Source organism: Vicugna pacos, chromosome 6 (assembly GCF_048564905.1).
Source record: "Vicugna pacos chromosome 6, VicPac4, whole genome shotgun sequence".
NCBI classification, from domain to species: Eukaryota; Metazoa; Chordata; class Mammalia; order Artiodactyla; family Camelidae; genus Vicugna; species Vicugna pacos.
The window spans coordinates 66505611-66524701 of record NC_132992.1 but is presented as its reverse complement, the minus strand read 5'-3'; the positions used below and the strand labels follow the sequence as shown (position 1 = coordinate 66524701).

Sequence of the window (19091 nt, the reverse complement as noted above, 5' to 3'; positions counted from 1 at the left end):
TGAAAGTTATTCCTTCAATCAACTGATCTCCTTGGAAGGCTGTACATTGATTCCGACTCTTCTACCACTGAATGCCATATTCTTGAACCAGTTCTAGAAATGTTTCATTATTATACGCCTCATGCTTAAACAGCTACCTTTTTGCCTAAAGAGAAACCTAACCCAATTCTCTCATTTTAGTCATACACTTACCTATTTTACCAAAAAAAAAAAAAATTCAAACCTACCCTTAAAAGATAAAGCTTTACCATCATTGCAAATATTCAAGATAACTTGCTAAAGGCAGAGCCATGGTAGATGTCTTTGTTGGCCCCAGCTCTTCACCAACTCTGTACTCATACCCTTTGCCACACGACGACACGCCCTCTCACTTGAGGTGTGCAGTACTTCCCATGGCCCTTGACTGTGGGTTTGGCCACATAGCTTGCTTTGAGTAATAGGTTGCCAGTTCTTAGCCTAGGCCTCAAGAAGCCTCACGTGACTGCACTTGTTCTCTTACGGTTCTGCTACTGCCAGAGAAAAATACGTTCAAGCTAATGTGTAATCTCAGAAGGAGATTGGGAGATGCCTGATGCAGAGCTGGCCAGCCAGGCCCAGTCTAAATAGCTGACCCCCAGGAGACCCACATACACGTTAAATGCTCATGACCCTGTGTCTGCCTCTGAGATTCTACTGTTGTTGTCACAAAGCATTATCGCAGTGAGAGTTGACTGATACAACCGACCCAACACAAAATATCAACAATATTTTGAGCAATGGCATTCTCCTAAGAAGACACCTAGTTTAAAGGGGATAGTCATTTGGTCCCTAAAAAAATTACTATCATTTACACCAATTATCACACTTGATATGGTTCCACAGAACCTCTAAGGACTGGGGGATGGTTGTATTATAACATTTCTTCTGAAGGAAGATGTATATCAGTTTCCTGCTTTACAAATTAACATCATCAAAAAATAGGAACAGTTTGGCACAGAGCCATGTAGGTAATCAGGGAGGTAAGACAGAAGGAAGAAATAATTTCAAATAACCAAAAGGCTTACATGGAATAGCTCAGTCTCTCTCAATGGAACCAGCACTTACTGACTGTCAAGTATGAGAAATGGTGGAACAGTGCAGTGGAAAGATCACAGGCTGGAGTCCTGGAGTTTGAATCTGGGCTCTTGCATGGATCAGCTGTGTGCCTATGGAAGGCCTCAGATTTTCCCCCTTGTAGCAACCCTTCTTCTTCCTTTGAGCTAATAACTCTCCAGGTTTCAACATTTTCCTGCCTCTTTTGCAGTTAGATATGACTATGTGCTAAGCTTTGACTAACAGAATGTGAGTACAAGTGACAGGCAGAACGTCTGGATTATAAGAAAATTATGGGCTCTTCACTTTCTCTTTCCCTCTTCCCAAGGGCAGGAGCCAGCTCCAACCAGGATGACGAAGCAACACAGGAGAAGGAAGCTGGGTGACCTTGTAAATCATCAAAGCCTCCATCTGGGGCCCCCTGTCCACCTCAGTACAGGGCCCCTTGTCTCGAACCACTGCATTTCAGATATCTTTGTTGCCAAAACATAGCCAAAATTCTAACTAATACTGTGGCTCTAGACAATCTTACCTGTTTGAGTCTCGGTTTCTTTACATGCAAAAGTGGGATAACAATACCCACCTGAATGAGATTATTTTTGAGGATTAAATTAAGTATGCAAAGTGCCTGTCACTATGTCAAACTAACAAGAACATTTCCAACCAACTCACCCCATATATTTCCCAAGTACTCCTTAACTTTCACTCATCAAAAACCAATATATTTTGCTTTTATCAGAAGGTTTCTGCTCAAGTTGCATCTCAGTTTTTACAACTGCTCTAAAGTTATCTAGATAAAATTGTTCATCATTCTCAGAACCAGTTAGTAGATGGTATGGGTGAGCATTCACATCTTCATGTCAAAAACATCTCACCTGAAAATTAAGATGGCACTCTTCTGACAGAGGTAGTTTAGGGATGGTTCAATGTGAGGCATGGCATGGGGGAAGAGAGGACAGTGCTTCTCAAGCTTTATGTTGGTCTGAAACACCTACATGTCCTGTTGACATGTAGATTCTGGTTCAGTAGGTTTTGACTGGGGCCGGAGAGTCTGCATTTCTAGCAAGCTCCAAGGAGATGCTGATGCTGTGGTCCATAGACCACATTTTGAATGGCCGAGTTCAGGAAATTAGCCTGGTTGAAGAGTCTAAGATGGAGAAGCAAGAGACGAAAGTCCTAGAGTCAGTTAGGAAGCTACTGTGATAATTCAGGGATGAGATGACAAGAGCCTAAACCACAGATGTGTCAGAAAAAAATGGGGGAAAAGGAAATGGAGAAGAGAAATATAAATCCTCTAGATCAAAGAGCAATAGAAGTAAACATGTCCAAAACCTCAAATCTTTATTGCTTGCATGAAAAAACTGGACATAAATCCAAAAGCTTATAAATAAACATTATTCAGTAAAGTACTAAACTATATTTTTGAAAATTTATTTTATAGACCACAAAAATCTGAGACTCAGAAAAAAACCATGAGAGATTCCAATGCAACCCGTGACGTCTGACCCCAAGCCTTTCAGCTTAGTGGCACTACCTCCATCAGCTGAAGGCTTCCTCTCCTAGGGAGCACATGTCCACTCTGTGAACAAGCCCAGAGGCCCGGCCAGAAGGACCTGGCATGGAGCAACCTCACACCTGGAAGTACCTCTCTTCCAGGGAATCCAGGGGCTTGGACAGGTCATTGATTAATGCCCTTTCCCTCCCAAGCAGGGTTTAAAATGGGTTATCAAAAGGATGATTGTACGCAGTTAGAAAGAGGAAGTTATGTCATATGACTCCCACTTCCTTTTTTGAGAAAGAACTTCCAGATTGACAGATCAGAGGCTACCACCAGCATGAAGTATCTGATTTTCAGCAAAAAATGTAACATATTCTCGACAGCCTTCTGGATAAAGTAAAGACAAGTTGGGTCGGATGCTAATACCATTAAGTGTATTTGAAAGTAACCAACAAATCAATACCAGTCTGGTGGGGGTAACAGCCTCTAGGAGATTGTACTGGATTCTATGCTTGGTCCTATTATAGTCAACATTCTTACTGATCTGGAAGAGGACACTGATGTATTCAGCCACATTCATATGACACACTGGGGGTCCAACAGGGAATAGAACTGACAAAAACTGCTACCCTAATGGAGCTTACAATCTAAAGGAGGCAAAAGATAATAAACAAAATGAATAAGCAAAATATATGGTATGTTAGATGATTATATGTGCTATGGAGAACAAAGAAAAGCAGAGAGCATACAGGAAATGTATTGGATCAAGGAAGGGGTCAATTTAAAATAGAGCAGTAAGAGAATGCCTCACTGAAAAAGTGGCATTTGGATCTGTGGATCATGTAACCAAATCCATTGATGGGATGCTGAATATGGTAACAGAAGACAAAAAATTCAGACGAAGAGTTAATGCATTAGGTTAGACAATCATAGTATCAAAACAAATCTCAATCTGGTTAGAATGTTGGGACAAATCCTACAATCTTTTAGGACACAATTTTTTTTTTGAAATATATATAAATAGCCTTGTCCTAAAGAACAGAGGACCAACTATTGGTTACAGAATGGGGAAGGTGAGATTTAACATTCAGAGAACGAGTTATTAGTTCACTATTTATTGTTCCATACCAGTCGGCTGTAAGATGTGGATTGTAAAAATCTAGTGTGATCTCAGGTTCTGTTAGCGGAGACATAATACCTAGAACAAGGGAAGTGACGGCCCTGCTTTTCTCATTCAGCAAATCATGCTGGATGTAACGTGTTTGGATTGGAGCCCAAATTCCTACAGGGAAACTGATAAACAGAAGAATAACTGGAGGAGAACCATCAAGGTGGTTAGACACCCAAAGTAACCCATGACCACAAACACTTCAATGCAAACATGATGGTAAGAGGCCTGGGGTGAAGGTGTATATTTCTTTTAATATGAGTTTTCTGACCTGGAGTTTCTGTATTGTTACAGGGTAGAAAGGGGAAGTGTAAATTGGCTTTCTAGCCCAACAGATTTCAGAAAAAAAGTGACGCATGCCATGTATCTTCGTGAATACATGTAGACTCTTGCCTTTTTTAGACTTGAATAAATACCCTATGCCCTTGTGCCTTTCTGCCTTCCAAACAATAAATTACCCTCTTGTAAAGCAAACAGCCCTCCCTAATAGATAACTTCAGCTTCTCTGTTTCAGATGTTTGGTCAGCCCATAAATTTGGGGTGTTCTAATCATACTCTGACTTGTGCTGTTGCCAAGTGTTGTTCTGTCATCTTCAATGCATGATGCCCTGCAGGGAGGGCCTGGCTGCCTAATAAAACTCCGGGGCCTTAGTGAAAAAATTTTATCATGCTCAACTCTGTGTGCAATGTGTGAAGTTGGCTCATGGACATACATACTTGGGCAAGCATGAATGTGGACACCTGTGGTTCCAAAAACCCTTTGCTCCACCCACACGACAGTTGTGTGGTATGGGGAGCCATTAATCCCACCTCCTGGAAATACCCAGGTTGTTTTTCCTTGAATGTTTCCTTCCTATCAGACAAGCTTGACTTTAGCTACACTCTACTGGATATATTTTCTCCTCTCTTTACCTATTCTTGCAAGGAAAGTGTTCACACCAAATTTTAATTAGTTGAGGAACATTTAAGGCATACCTACCATGTACCAGGGGTTGGGCCCCAAATCCCACTACTGTCTGGAAGTCATTTCCATGATTGTACCATTCCCCTGTGCAGATACTTGTTCAGTCCACAAACATTTACTGGGCACTTTCCCTTGTGCTAGGCAGGCACTGTTCTAGGTGCAGGGGACACAGCATGTGGCAAGACAGATGAGGTCCCTGCTCTCATGGAGCTGACATTCTGCTGGCAGAAGAAAGACAACACAGGGAAGCCTTTAAGCCTTTAGGCTTTTTTTCACTTTGAACTTCTGCTCTGAGCCCTTCACTCTTGGGCACTCATTCATTCATTCAGTCCATCCATCAGCAAACATTTAATGAGTACCTACTATGGGTCAGGCAGATTCAATTTGCACTGTGTGAATTGGCACTTTTTAAAAGACTGCCATCTGAGACCCACAGATACAGAGCACAAACTAGTTGTTACCAGTGGGGCAGTGGGGAGGGGCATTACAGGGGTAAGAGAATCGGAGGTTCAAACCACTGGGTGTAAGACTGGCTCAAGGATGTATTGTACAACAAGGGGAATAAAGCCAATATTCTGTAATAACTGTAAATGGAAAGTAACTTTTAAAATTGTAGAAAAAAGGAAAAAAATGCCACACACACAATCATAGAGTAGACCATTAATTAAACTTCTGCCTTTAAGATGGAAAAGAAAAAAGAAAAAGACTACCATCTGTTTCTACCTGACTTTTTATTTCTGAGATGTATGTTCTGAATTCTTGATGGGATTGCAAAGACCAGGGGTATTTTCTTTGATCCCATACTCTTCCATTCTGTAGGGCCCAGCCCAGTGCTTTGCATGTACGAGTTCCTAAAGTGAGTGATGGGCATTTTCTTCACTGTTCTTCACTTTATCCCTGTGCTGTATGTGTGAAGGTCTCTTCCAGTTTACAAGTGAAAACCCAGAGGCCTACCCTAAATAAAACATGGGTGGAGATGTCGGCTTGCTTTCGGAGCTCACTGGCCTCCTCTTACAGAACCTCTTCTCCTTTTATGTCCCTCCTCCCAGGTACATATTTTGCTCTGAGCAAGTAAGTTGTCAGCTGATTCTCTTAGCTCTAAAGCAACAGCTGGTTTAAACCTTCTTGTGTTACCCTTTCTGGTGTTTGCATTTTAATATAAGACTCTTAGAAGAGAGTAATGGATCTAAAACGGTGGAAAGTCCTATAGGACTGGGGTGGGTGGGGGTTCCCACGGTAATGACAATGATGGAAGCAATACCCAACAGACATTATTCCCCACAATAGCGCTTTGAGGTAGGTAGCTCTTAAGTGCTGAAGACTGGATTCCAGCCCGAGCCAACTGGTTCTATAGTCCGTGCTTTTAACCACCATGATGGTAGACCCCAATTTGTCATGCACAGATAAATCCACTTCCATGGGATAATATATCAAATATATCACATGAACAAATAAGGGCTTTTTTTCCCCCTGCAGCATGGATATTGCACAATTCAAGACAAAGAAGGGATCTGGACAGGACATCCGTGTGGGTGGATTCACCTGTTCACAAGCTCCCACATCGACAATCTTCCTTCTGCCCTTCAGTTCTGAATATCTAAATCCTACCAACTCTTTGAACCCCATAACAATGCTACCTTCTCCAAAAAGCCTTCTCCAGCCTGAGGTAACCTCTCTCTAATCGCATCATACTTTATCTGTCCTCTCTAACAGTACTTCCTGCTTTCTCCATTTTACAGTGGATGTGACCTGAATTTCCTATCACGTATTTGAAGGTAGAGACCATCATCATCACTCCTGCTTCTCCTAGTCCCACCAACCTACAGTGTGGTGCTGTATACCTAACAGAAGCTCAATTGTGGAATACAAAAAATTGGTGACCCTCAGAAGCTCTGACTCATACCCATTTTGAGGACTTATCCGGCACCCCATCCCCAAAGTTGGGGGACTGACAGATGTCATAGAAAAGAGCCAGCTGCCAAGTCAATCACTGCCAAGATTCTCAGCCTGGGCAGGACCGAAGTCAAATCTTTGGTTTCAATTTGCTGTAGCACCACACTTTTTTCCTGGCTTGATCCTACTTCCAAGAGGCTCAGAAAGTGGAAAAGGAGCCACAGAACAGAAAGTCCTGGGCATAGGAACCTCTGGCCTCCTTCAGGCTGGTGACACCTTCTAGGGATAGCGCCTGTGTCCTTTTAAAGTATAGGTGTGACCCTGATCTGGAGCAACCCAGCCTAACCCTTCTCCTCCATGGGTGGCCAGGAAGGCCAGTGTGGAGAAGATAGCACAAAGATGTCAGGAACCTTGGGTACAGTCTCTCCTGGAGGCTGCTTTTATAGCATTCTGCTCCTGGCAGGGTATATGAGTTTCTGCAAAAGAGCCCAACTTTAGGAAAAAGTGAATTTTGCCTTTGTGGTCCAGGGAAGCAGACATGAATAGGCAGCCATGTGCTGAGGATAAGCTGGCACTGATTCTTCCACTTTCCCTTCTCTAATTCCTGTGCCAGGCAGGCTTCCTTTAACACTGCTAATGAATCCTTCCTCTCTTTTATTTCCTTCCCCTTCCCACCCACTACCCCAAATCTCATATTGGTTGGGGGCAAAGGGCAGAGTGAAATGAGCTGGCAGAGGGAAAGTGTAAGCAGACTTTCTTCCTGTGGGGCAGGTGGTAGGCCTGGCTTTCTTTCTTTCCTTTGCTTTCTATCTACAAAATGTGGGGCCCAAAGATAATGAAAATGTGTTCAGCCAAGAAAACGGGTGAGAAGCAGTTGAGATAGATAGCTCAGAAAGAGGACTTTGCATCCAGCCACAATTTCCTAGCTTGCTAATTTTTTAACTCTATCTCTCTCTCCCATGATCAGCAAGATTCTAGGGTTGTTGAACTCACCAGCAATGTCCTTGTTGAATACATACAATACTTTTTTATACATCTGTATGCAAGGGTCCTGCTGAGAAGCAAGGGAGCAAACCCACTGACTGTAAAATGTCCTTCAACAGGGACTCTATTATCTCATTTCAACTGGAAGCCTGGGCTAATAAAACCCATTGCTAAGCTAACCAAACCTTTTCCTCTAGCCGTGCCAAGTGTCTGCGACAGAAATCCTTCATGCCAGAGATTTTCCTCCTTGTCCAAGACTTAGAAAAAGGTTGTTTTCTCAGCTGCTTTGGAGCCCAGGAAGAGAGCCAGGGAAGCAAACAAGCCAGCCAGTCTTGCATCAGATACTTCAACGGGCTTTTGATAACCCCAAGTCTTCTGTCCCTTACCCCAGGTTGAGCTGAACTCTCCAAGCCAAGGGACAGAAAGGCCGGAAATGCTCCAGACAGGAAGATCTCTGAGGCTGGAAGGAGGCCACAGGATCAGGGGGGCTTGAAGTGCACTCAGTGATCCTCAAAGGAATTCCCTAGTCATTGTGTTAAGAGAGCTGGAGGGAAAGGTGGCAGCGGTCCAGCTCCCATCCATATCTGCATTGTATACTGATTAGAATCTGCTTCATCACTTGGAAAATCACTCTGCATGGAACACTGAAGCCTCAGTACCAACAGCTTTGCAAGATTATGAGGGGAGAGTAGAAAATGAGTTTAATGGTGTCTAAACTGCCTTCTCAAAATAGGGGAGCAAGATCTGTAGAAGTAATACAGCGCTGGAAAATGACGGGGTGGAAAAATGGACTGTATTTGAGCAGGCAAGAACTTATTATTAATTTATCTACATGTGGCCTATTTCACAATTTTCCTACAGAAATTGGGGGCAGAAATCTGAGGTTGATCTGAATCCCTTGTAAAATATAATTCTAGACCTTGGGAAGATTCTCCTAGAAAGCTTAGCCCTGAGGCTACAAGATCTTCTTCCCCTGCAGAGTATCATTATGCTCTTTTATAATGTCTCTCTGAGTGAGGTGGTTGTTTTAAAATGTTTATATAATACATTAGACTCCCAAAGTTTATAAACTAAAAGAGCTTTCTCCTAAAAGAAAACATTAATTCTTCAGATCAATAAGCTATTAACTTAGTAAATTGTGGGACAGTACTAGTTCAGGGTCAGAGTGGTATTTTGAGTTTATTATTTTTCCCGTCATTGTATTATGAAAAATTTCAAACATGCAGCAAAGTTAAAAGAATTTCATAGTGAATACACATAAATGTATCAAGCAGATCCTACCACTAACATTTTATTATACTTGTTTTTATCACTTATCTATCCATCTACCAAGCCATCTTATTTTTTTATTGTTGCATTTCAAAGTAAATTGCAAACATCAGTGCACTTTCCTCTAAATACTTAAGCATGCATATAATTAACTATAAGCTTAGTTAATGAAAAGGTTAGTGATTTTTCCCAAATTGTGCTAAAATCAGAGAGAATTTAGTGCCTACACATACATGGTAGTATGCAAATTAATATAGTCAAAGAACATGGATCATCAATCTTTATTAAATATCAGCTTTATTGAGATAAACTTACATATAATAAAATTCTTTTTTAACACAGGTGTTTAGGCTATGCATTTGCTCCAAGCATTGCTTTAGCTACATCTCAAAAGTTTCAGTATGCTGTATTTTTGCTTTCATTTTCTCAAGTATTTTCTAATTTCCCTCGTTACATATTCTTTGACTTGCTGCTTATATAGGAGTGAGTATGTTGAGTGTATGTTTAATTTGCACACATTTGAGAATTGCCCAAATTTCCCTTTGCTATTGATGAGTAATTTTATTCCATTGTAATTAGTTTGCATGGTTTCATCCTTTTAAGTTAGTTGAGGCTTGGTCTGTGGCCTAATCTATGGTCTATCCAGGAGGCAATTCCATGTACACTTGAGAAGAATGTGTATCTGCTATAGTTTGGTAGAGTGTTCTACTGATAGCTATTAGGTCTAGTGGGTTTATAAACTATAAAGTGTTGTTCAGGTCTTCTATTTCCTTGTTGATTCTCTGCCTAGTTGTTCTATCCATTATTGAAAGTGGGTATTGGAGTCTCTAACTATTGTTGTTGAATTGTCTATTTCTCCCTTCAATTCTGTTCAGTTTTTGTTTCATGTATTTTGTGGCTTAGTTGTTAGAGGCATATATGTTTAACATTATTATGTCTTCCTGATGGATTTGCCCTTTTTTTTATTATAAAATGTCCTTTTATGTTTGCAGTAATAATTTTTGTCTTAAAGTCTATTTTGTCTGATATTGGTATAGCCACTGTAGCCCTCTTTTGGTTACTATTTGTAAAAGGGTTCCTGAACCCAGTTCCAATGTGGAGACTTTCCAACACCAACAAGCAATTCTCAGACGCCAGCAGGGTGGCAGGTTGTCTGTCTGAAAATTCAACTCTGCTCCTGACATTATCTTCCCAGAGACAGACTCATATTACACAGGTGAAGGGCTCAGTCCCACAGGCCTGCCCTCCACTTCAGATGCCAGTCACAAGCCCAGGCTGCTACCTGTGCTTCTGACTGACTGGCTACAAATGGGAGGTTCCCATGACCCCCTTCTTGGATTCATTTTGCCAGAATGGCTCACAGAACTCAGGGAAACCCATTTATTAACTAGGCTACCAATTTATTATAAAGGATATTAAATGATACAAATCAACAAACAGATGAAGAGATGTATAGGGTGAGGTCCCAAACAAAAGAGCTTCTGTGCTAGTGGAGCTTGAGGCCCAGCATGGTGGCATGTGGAAGTGTTTTGGTTCTCTAATGTGGAAGCTCTCTAAACCACCCCCGCCTTTGGGTTTTTTATGGAGGCTTCATTATTACATAGGCATAACTGATTAACTCATTGTCCACTGTTGATTAATTCTAGCCCATCTGCCCTCCCCAGAAATCAGGGGTGGGACTGAAAGTTCCAACCGTCTATTCATGGTTGGTTCCCCTGGCAACTAGTACCCATCCTTAAGTGCTTTACAAAAGTCATCTTCGTTAATATAAACCCAGCTGTAGTGGAAAAGGCTTGTTATAAATAACAAGACATCCATTTCACTTTTATGGCTTGAAGTATTTTCAGAAACTAAGAACAAGAGACTAAATATTGTAACAAAAGATGCTCCTATTGCTCTTATCACTCAGAAAATTCCAAGGGTTTGGGAATCTGTGAGCCAGGAACTATGGATGAAGACCAAATATACATGAGAAATATATTTTGGTCATCTTAATGATCAAATATATATTTTTCTCATAAATCACAATATTGCAGTTTGCATGGTATATAATTCCCATTCTTTTACTTTCAACTGAAAGTGTCTGACTCTTTGTGTCTGACTCTGAAGTGTGTCTCTTGTAGAAAACATAGTTGGATCATGGATTTTTGTTTGTTTTGTTTTGTTTTTACTCATTCTGCCAAAATCAGCCTTTTGATTGGAGTTTTGAGTCCATTTACTTTTAATGTAATTATTGATAAGACAAGATATATGTCTGCCATTTTGCTATGTGTTTTTCTGTGTACCTTATGGTTTATGTTCCTCTGTTTTTCTATTACTGACTTCTTTGTGTTAGATATTTTTCTGGTTTACCATTTTCATTGTCTTGTTTCTTTTACTACTCATTTTTGAGTTATTTTCTTATAGGTTGCTTTGGGGATTGCTATTAAGATTTTAACTTAAACCAATCTAGTTCAGATTGATACTACCTTAATTTAAATTGTTTACAAAACCTTTGCCCCAATATAGCTCCATTCTCTTCTCCTTCTTTGCACTACTATTGTTATGCAAAGTACATCTTTTATACATTGTAAGTCAATCAACATAGTTTTATATTTATTGCTTTATGTAGTTGTCTTCTAAATCATATAGGAAAAAAGAAGAATTACAAAACCCTTCACATTCACACTGTCTTTTATATCTACCTATATATTTACATTTACTAGTGCTCTCTATTTTTGCATGTGGATTCAGGTTACCCTTTAGTGTCTTTTCATTTCAGCTTGAAGGACTCCTTTTAGTATCTTGTACGGAGAGTACATGTACTAGTGACAAATTATCAGATTCTGTATTTCTAAGCATGTCTTAATTTCTTCTTCATTTTTAAAGGACAGTTTTGCTGGATGTACAATCCTTGGCTGACAGTCTTCCTTTCAGCAATATGAATATATCATTTCATTGCCTTCTGGCCTCCTTGGTTGCTGATGAGAAGTCAGCCTATAATTTTATTGAGGCTCCCTTGTACATAAAGTCACTTAATGATTAATGATTGAACAAGATTTGATTGAACAGATTTCCCTAAATGCCTTGAACCAGTAAGTTTCCCAGCCTTTGCCATGGGTCTCTGTATTTGTGTTGGGTCATGCTTTCAGGAAATTAAAAACTTTGTCTTAACCTTCACTTCCTGCTTATACAGAGCCTCAAAGTCAAGGTGAGAGCTTAAGTTCTTCTTAGGTTTTTCCTGGGCATTGAGCAAAGCTCTGGGCATGTGTGTAGCCTTCTAGATTCCCTGGTATATGCAGAACCTTTACAAAGCTCTTGGTGGACATCTCACTCCCCAATTTTTCCTTTTAAATTTTTTTGGTCAGCCTTTTGTTAGCTCTACTTGGTAATAAGACCACACACAGCCATGATGGTATATAACTGCCACTGATTATTTTCAACAAACACCCTCTGGGGAGGACTGTTCAAACAGACCAGCTCTGAGTCAGGCCAAATAGTGACATTCTCTTGGATGGGACTTTTGGGGAGCTCCAAACCTTTCCAAACCACAATACAAGGCTATCACAGTTGCAAGATGGTTGGCTTTTAAGGTTACTGGAGAGCCAGGGGAAGAATGGTGGGATTAGCAAAAGTTAAAATGCCACAAATCTTGATGTTCTTACTGAGATTCACCAGATTTTCTAAGCCTTTAGTTAATTTCCAGAGTTCTGAAAAGTTGATTTTGATAGTTTTTGTCAGCATTCTTGTTGCTTTTGAGGAGATGCAGGTTGTTTGAATGCCTTACTCCACCATTCTGAGTTGGGTATCTGAAGGCAAATTTTTAAACATTCTGATTCAATATCCATCTGTGTTCTCTCTCCCTATTCAACCCTGAACTCTTCTTTTTTTCTATTTTCACAGTTCTAGAAAATTGTCTTGTTTCTAATCAACTTAATGTTTACACATAATTCAAATAATATCACTTGGTATTATCATCCACCCCTTTAACTGAACTTATGTCAGCTATCATATTTTTAACTTCCAGGAGCTTTTCCTTGTCTTCTATTTCTAATTCATCACATCTTATTCTTGTTCTTATATCATCTTTAGCTCTTTGAGGATATTAATTACAGTTTAAGGTTTCTTCCCCCCTAAATCTGACATTATTTCTAATTCTCCATGGCTCTTATTGTTTGTTTTGTTTCCTTTTTGATGTGGGAGGCATTTTCTGAAGTCTGGTGATCCTTGGTTGTTCAGTCATATTTAGATTCTGTGATAGGAAATATGCTTTATTCTAAAAATATAATTGGAAATTTTGTGCATAAGGACAATACTTGTAAATTGGTGGGATCCACTGGAGACTGATGAATGTCAATACATGGAGATATCTTCTCAGAGGTGGATTGGTATTTACAGAGAAGAGTTTTCCAATTTCTTGTCCTGTTCCTACACTCCAGAAGCAGGGCAGAGAAAGGGGTTTCAGATTCACCATTTGGCAGATGTAATCCATTGTTTTAGCCAAATTCCTCCCTTTGTCCTCTGCTTTGATTGAAGTTCCAAGTCTGAAACTTCTCTAATTCATTTTCTCCAAAGATAAACCTTGGCCTTCAACCTGGGCTGGAGATTGGTCACCTGGCTCTCCAGGGTGAGAAAGGAGGTCCAACTCTTTCCTATATTTCACGTACAATTTTCAACCAGTTTTCAACAGCAGTGTTTTCATCTTCTCTGTCTTCTGCAATATCTGGTGCTTCCAAGTCTCGGGAAATCTCGTAAGTGTTCTACTGTTACACTGCGTTGAAAACAGTTCAGTTCGCAGTTTCCTCCGTTATACCTGGTCAATCTTCTGTCACGTCCTCTCTTCCAATATCTGTTGAAACTTGTTGATGTTTCAGAGAGATCTAATCTCTTTGACTTTTTGGTTAATATTTTAAAATTATTATTAAACTGGAATAATTTCAGATAGATCATGAGAAAGAGTAGAGATGAACATAAGTGGTCAAACTTCCACACTAAAGAGGAGGCCCTCTCTGTGAGCTTTATTTTTTCTATCTCTAATTTGGCAGTGGTTTGGTGGTATTATCATAATACCAGTTTTGAGGGTCAGTTACATACACACACACCATATATATTAGTGCTACACACCAGAAAGCTCCTCTCGAGGGTGCTTGATATAATTTTTAACTATCCTCAAATCTTCCTTACAGGCAACTGAAAAAAAGTGGCTTGGGGCCAAGTATGATCATCATTATTACACAATGTAAGATGCTTTGAATTTAGTCAGTCATGGCTTCAGATCCAGGCTTATGGTTCTGGACACTCTAACCTCTCTAAGCTTTACTTTCTTCATCTCCAAAATGAGCACAAAGATACCAGCTTCACAGGCTTATTGTGTAAATTAGCAACATGAATGAAATTAATGAAAAACGTAGCACATCATGAGAACATAAGAAATACAAGTTTCTTTCCACGGTGGCGGGGGGAGCAGGTTAAAAATGCAGGGAAGTTAGTGAGTTTCTCTGTCTTGAAGGCTAGCGAGTTAGTTCCATGATCTACTTGCTTTTGCTTGCTGCCCATGTGAGAGTGCTGTGTGTGTAAGGCCAAAGCACAATTTCATATATAGGCCATAGCACTGTATATTTAGGTTTCGAATGGTATATCTAACTATTACTGAAACTGTCAGTGTTACCATGTGTTAATATTACCATTGAGTGCTGCTAAAGAAAGAACTGGTGATAGCACTAGTAAGTTCATGGCCATCAAAAATCACATTTAAACTTTCTTTTTCTTTGTTTTAAATCAAAAGCTATTTTAAGTATTATTGATTTTAACTTTCAAGTAAGTTAAATAAGTATGTGTTGGTTACATTGTCATTTAAATTTGGAAATTTCAGTCTAGCTCCAACTAAAGCAACTAAATACCGTTACAGGCCATTTCAAGTGACAAAAACCTATTCCTTTTCTCTGCCATAAATCAAGAGTATAAAAATGACCAGAAAAACAAGATGCACAGGAACTCTATCCAGATGTAAATTCTAAGTTCTTTGAACATCCAGTGAGACAGGCCTGACTTCCCAGCACCATCCACAGATGCACAGGAAGCAGAGCTGGACCTTGCCGTCCAGGCCCGCTAGGAACCACAGCCAAGGCGAGGCAACTCTGGCCTGCAAGGGTCACAGAAGAAAGGCTGTGGCTGTGCAATTATTATGGTAAAAAAGATGCCAGAAACTCAGAGGGTGTGTCTTGAATTCTGAAGCACACATCCCTGTTACATCATGCTTGGGCCACATGGGATTTTCTTTAGTCTCACAGGCATTGATTCGAGGAAGGCAACGTGTTTCTATGTAAAGAAGCTGAACTCTGGGCTTGAAATCTCCAAAAACAGCTGGTCAAGTGGGACTGGTTTGTGTAATGTACCACATCCCTGGCCCTGCTCTGCTGGGTGGAGAAACTATTGCTAGTGGGAATCAACACACTCTTCAGAACGTGGTCCAATTAATTCCCTCTGTTACCGCAGCATTCTTACTATTTCCCTAAAGCCTTCCTCCAGTGGAAAAAGAAAGGACAAAGGACAAAAAGGAAATACAAGACAGGGTTTCAGATGACTTAGGGGAATAACAGAGAGACAACTAGAGTACCTTTCCTATCCTTTCCTTTGGGGCTGGAGCTCAGTCTAGTTTGAAGCTGTCTTTGCAACAAGCTCGGTAAGACGGACGGAAGCTGGAACTTCATACAGTAACTCTGGTGTTGTCAGGGCATAACTGGGACCTGTTGGTTTAGTCTTTTGTGTTTTTAATATTTTTAATGTGACTGTGTCTAAATCTTACTCTAGATACAGAGTTATCTCATTTATTGCATATTGTTGGAAAATCAAGGCATCTTTAAGCCAGAGAAATGGGCTCATAGACTGAAATAATTCAAGAAATGGGGATCTTGCAGGAGAAGGACTTAAGAAAAAACTTGGTGAGAAGAGCTTCACAGCAACCAGACTGGATTTGTCAGGAGTCTAAAAACTCTCCTGCCTCTTTGGGAACCCACTCGATGTCCATCTGGGGCCTACGTCCAACATCAGGACTCTTGGCAGACTTGGGTAGTGACAGTGATAAAAGCGCTAACTTTTATTAGGTTTTTGTTATGTGCCAGGCACTGTTCTAAGACGGGCTATCCTCATATTAACTGTATGAAATAAATACTATTATTATCCCCATTTTATCAATGAAAAAATTGAGGTACAAGTCAGACAACTCTACCGATAAATAGAGGGGATTATCTGGCGGCCCACGCTCATGCCGAAAACGTTTATTTATAGAAACCCGAGCACAAGTGAGTTCCCTAGGCAGCCACTCACGGGATCTGATTTGAGGGGTTGCCAAAGGTCCCTAGCCAAAATTTTCCCTCTCTTACTGACTTGTTAGAGTCTGAAATTCTCATTAGAATCATATATTTGGACTAAATCTGTGTCTTCAGGCCATCTCCCTGGTTACCACATACGTGGACCAGCAGGCAGAGAACCTTCTCCAGAATCAGTCAGTAAGATAATCTTGCCTAAAATGCAGGATCCTAAAGCTGAGAGTACAGATGAATACTGACCATCAAAGGCACAGAAAACTGTCTAATATAGATGTTCCCTGGGCTAGGAAATCTGGCTAGGGTCCTTTGTGCAGTCCAGCAGGGCCTGGCACTGAGCCCCTAAAGGAAGGAGGTGGGGGTGTCAAAGTCTTCCTCTTCTGTCATCGTGCTAAGGAGCCGCTCTGCGCAGAATCTTCAGGTGCCTTTTATAGTATCCTAATCCTACACTTTTTGTCCTTACATTGACTGGACTGCATATAGCTTTATTTGCCAGCGCCACCAAACAGTTGGCTTTCTCTCCCTTTTCCTCTGCCCACACTCTGAATATAGCTTTATGTTTCTCTGATTATATAAATAACACATGTTCACTATAAACAATTCAAGCAATATACAGTTGTGAGGAATAAAGCAAACCAGCTCCTTCCCAGCCATTCTGGCTGAGGAAACTCTTGATGTCAGGGACTACAGAGCAGAGTGTGGGGGTCTAAGTTCCCTTCTCCCCCCGGGAGCCTTTGGAGATGGGATAGGAGGCAAGTCCAGAAGATCTGTTCTTAAAAATTCCAAAACTCTTTCTGGTCCCACGTTTTTCCAACGTCAGCTTCAATCTGTCACCCCTCTGCTCCCATTCCCCCACCAGGCAGGGAACTGCCTTCTGGAATGGTACACAGCAACCCTGGCTTGGCCCAATTAGGAAGCACAACAATGTGAAAAGCCTCTCCTTTGTTTCCCCAGGGTACTCATCTTAAATAACAACTCTCCATTTTTTTCCCTCCTTCCCAAGGAGTTAATCATGTGTCAGAAGTAAACGAGAGCTCTGCCTCATTACTATGGGACAAAAGCTTTCATCGCAAAGACAAGAGCCCACACATTGAAGTTTTCTTAGTGCTCAGACAGAGTTCTTCTAATAGCAACGAGGAAGAATGATTAGAGGTAACTACCCTAATGACACTGCGGATTCCTATAGACACAGGCAGGCAGATTCATCCCAAGGGGAGCCAGCCAGGTCTCTATAAAAACTGAGACAACAAAGAGGAAGAAAGGCAAGAAAAAAGAGAATGGAAGCAAAAAAACAAAAACAGAAGCCAGGTTCAGCAACATCCGAGCAGAGAGACCTCAGTCCTCTTCTGCACAGCTGCAGAATCTCAGACTCGGAGAAGTCTTCTGATGGGGGAGCGTGACTGGGGGGGACGGCTCGGGGGATGGGCCTAAAGGAATCTTATTGTTCTGAGCTTGGATTTATTTGGTGACCTGGAACAGTTTTCTGAGCCATCTTCCCCTTTTAAAATCAGGATCAAGAGAGAGGACCAATTAAGGAGAGCCCTATTAAAAGACATTACAAAACAACTATATTTAAAGATCCATTTTAGTCCAGATCAGTACAGAACAACTTTTATGGAGTATTTGTATAACATTTACTATGTGCTCTTTGGAGTTTCTAGAGAGAAGGGGTTAGACAAGGTTAACAACGAAGCAAAGCATGGCTACAAATATTAAAAGACCAAGTCAGCTGTTTCTGAAGTGAAGTGATTGGCTGCTACTTCTCTGCCTTAGAGCAAAGTCATTTATTTTGTTTAGATAATTAAAAACAAAAATGCGGACTTTTTTTTTACTTTAAGGAACACAACATTTCATTCATTTTAATGTCATCATCCTCTTGACTACATTTCTGTGTATATCTACCATGGAATCCCATGCTGTTGTGAAAAAAGGTTAGTAACTGTATCTACGTGGAAAGATTATCCATGATGTATGGATGATTTAAAAAGCGGGTTACAGAACACTGTATATCCAGAGCACACAATTATTTTAACATATGCATAGAAGCCTAGAAGGTTATCCACCTCTGGAAGATTTCCCTTCCTACTCTGTATTATTCTATATTGCTTTTTTTCCCCCACAAACATGCAGTTTTTTTATGCTTTCCATTTCAGAATAAATAAGCAAAAACATCCTCTCCCTTACACAGGTAGGGAAAGTCAAGTAAAGAGCGGGTGAGTGTTCTGCCATACTCAGTCAGCCATCTAGCCAGGATATGTGATTTATTGCCGCCAGAAATTTCCTATTGAGTAGGCATAGACTCTAGTCGAATGCCACTGAAAGTAGATCACGCCAGAATGAAAATACAGGACCTAAAAAGGGCAGACACTTTGCAATTATATAAAACCGTATTTAAAATAAGCATAAGCAATGGTTACTTAGAACTGAATGACTTATTTAATGTTACACTAATTCAACAAATATTTACTGAGTACCTCCTATGTCTTAGGTACTAAGCTAGACATCGGGGAAAACAAAGATGAATATGATGAGGTCCTTGCCCATAAGAAGCTAAATGGTCAGCTTTGAAGTAACCCAGAAGGCCTCGGGAATCCAGAAGATGACACGTGTGGAAAAACATTCATTTCCCGGCTCCTTGCCTTAGGGTGAACAGCAGTCTGAGGCTTTCGTGGCTTAAATGCCCGTACTTCTAGCTTTCCCAGATGAATCAGATCAATCTATAAAATAGGGGTCCATGTAGAGCATATGGATCATATATCTAACATAAAGTGAATTTTCTCTCTCCATCAGATAAGCAAGACTCCTTGTATATAAACCAAAAGTCCTCATCATTGAACTGTCACATTTTTAATTCTGAAAAACCATTCTTGGCTCTCTAGTATCTACTTTTCAAACTCTTTGGCAGGTCCTTCCCAACCTGGGCCAACTCATTGCCCCAGT

At 40.6% G+C, this 19091-nt stretch overlaps 1 protein-coding gene across 12 annotated transcripts in view; it reads right to left on the bottom strand.

Moving 5' to 3' along the window:
- RAD51B (RAD51 paralog B) overlaps positions 1-19091 on the bottom strand; it is a 582927-nt gene that overhangs the window by 78283 nt on the left and 485553 nt on the right. The gene's annotated exons all lie outside the window — the stretch shown is intronic.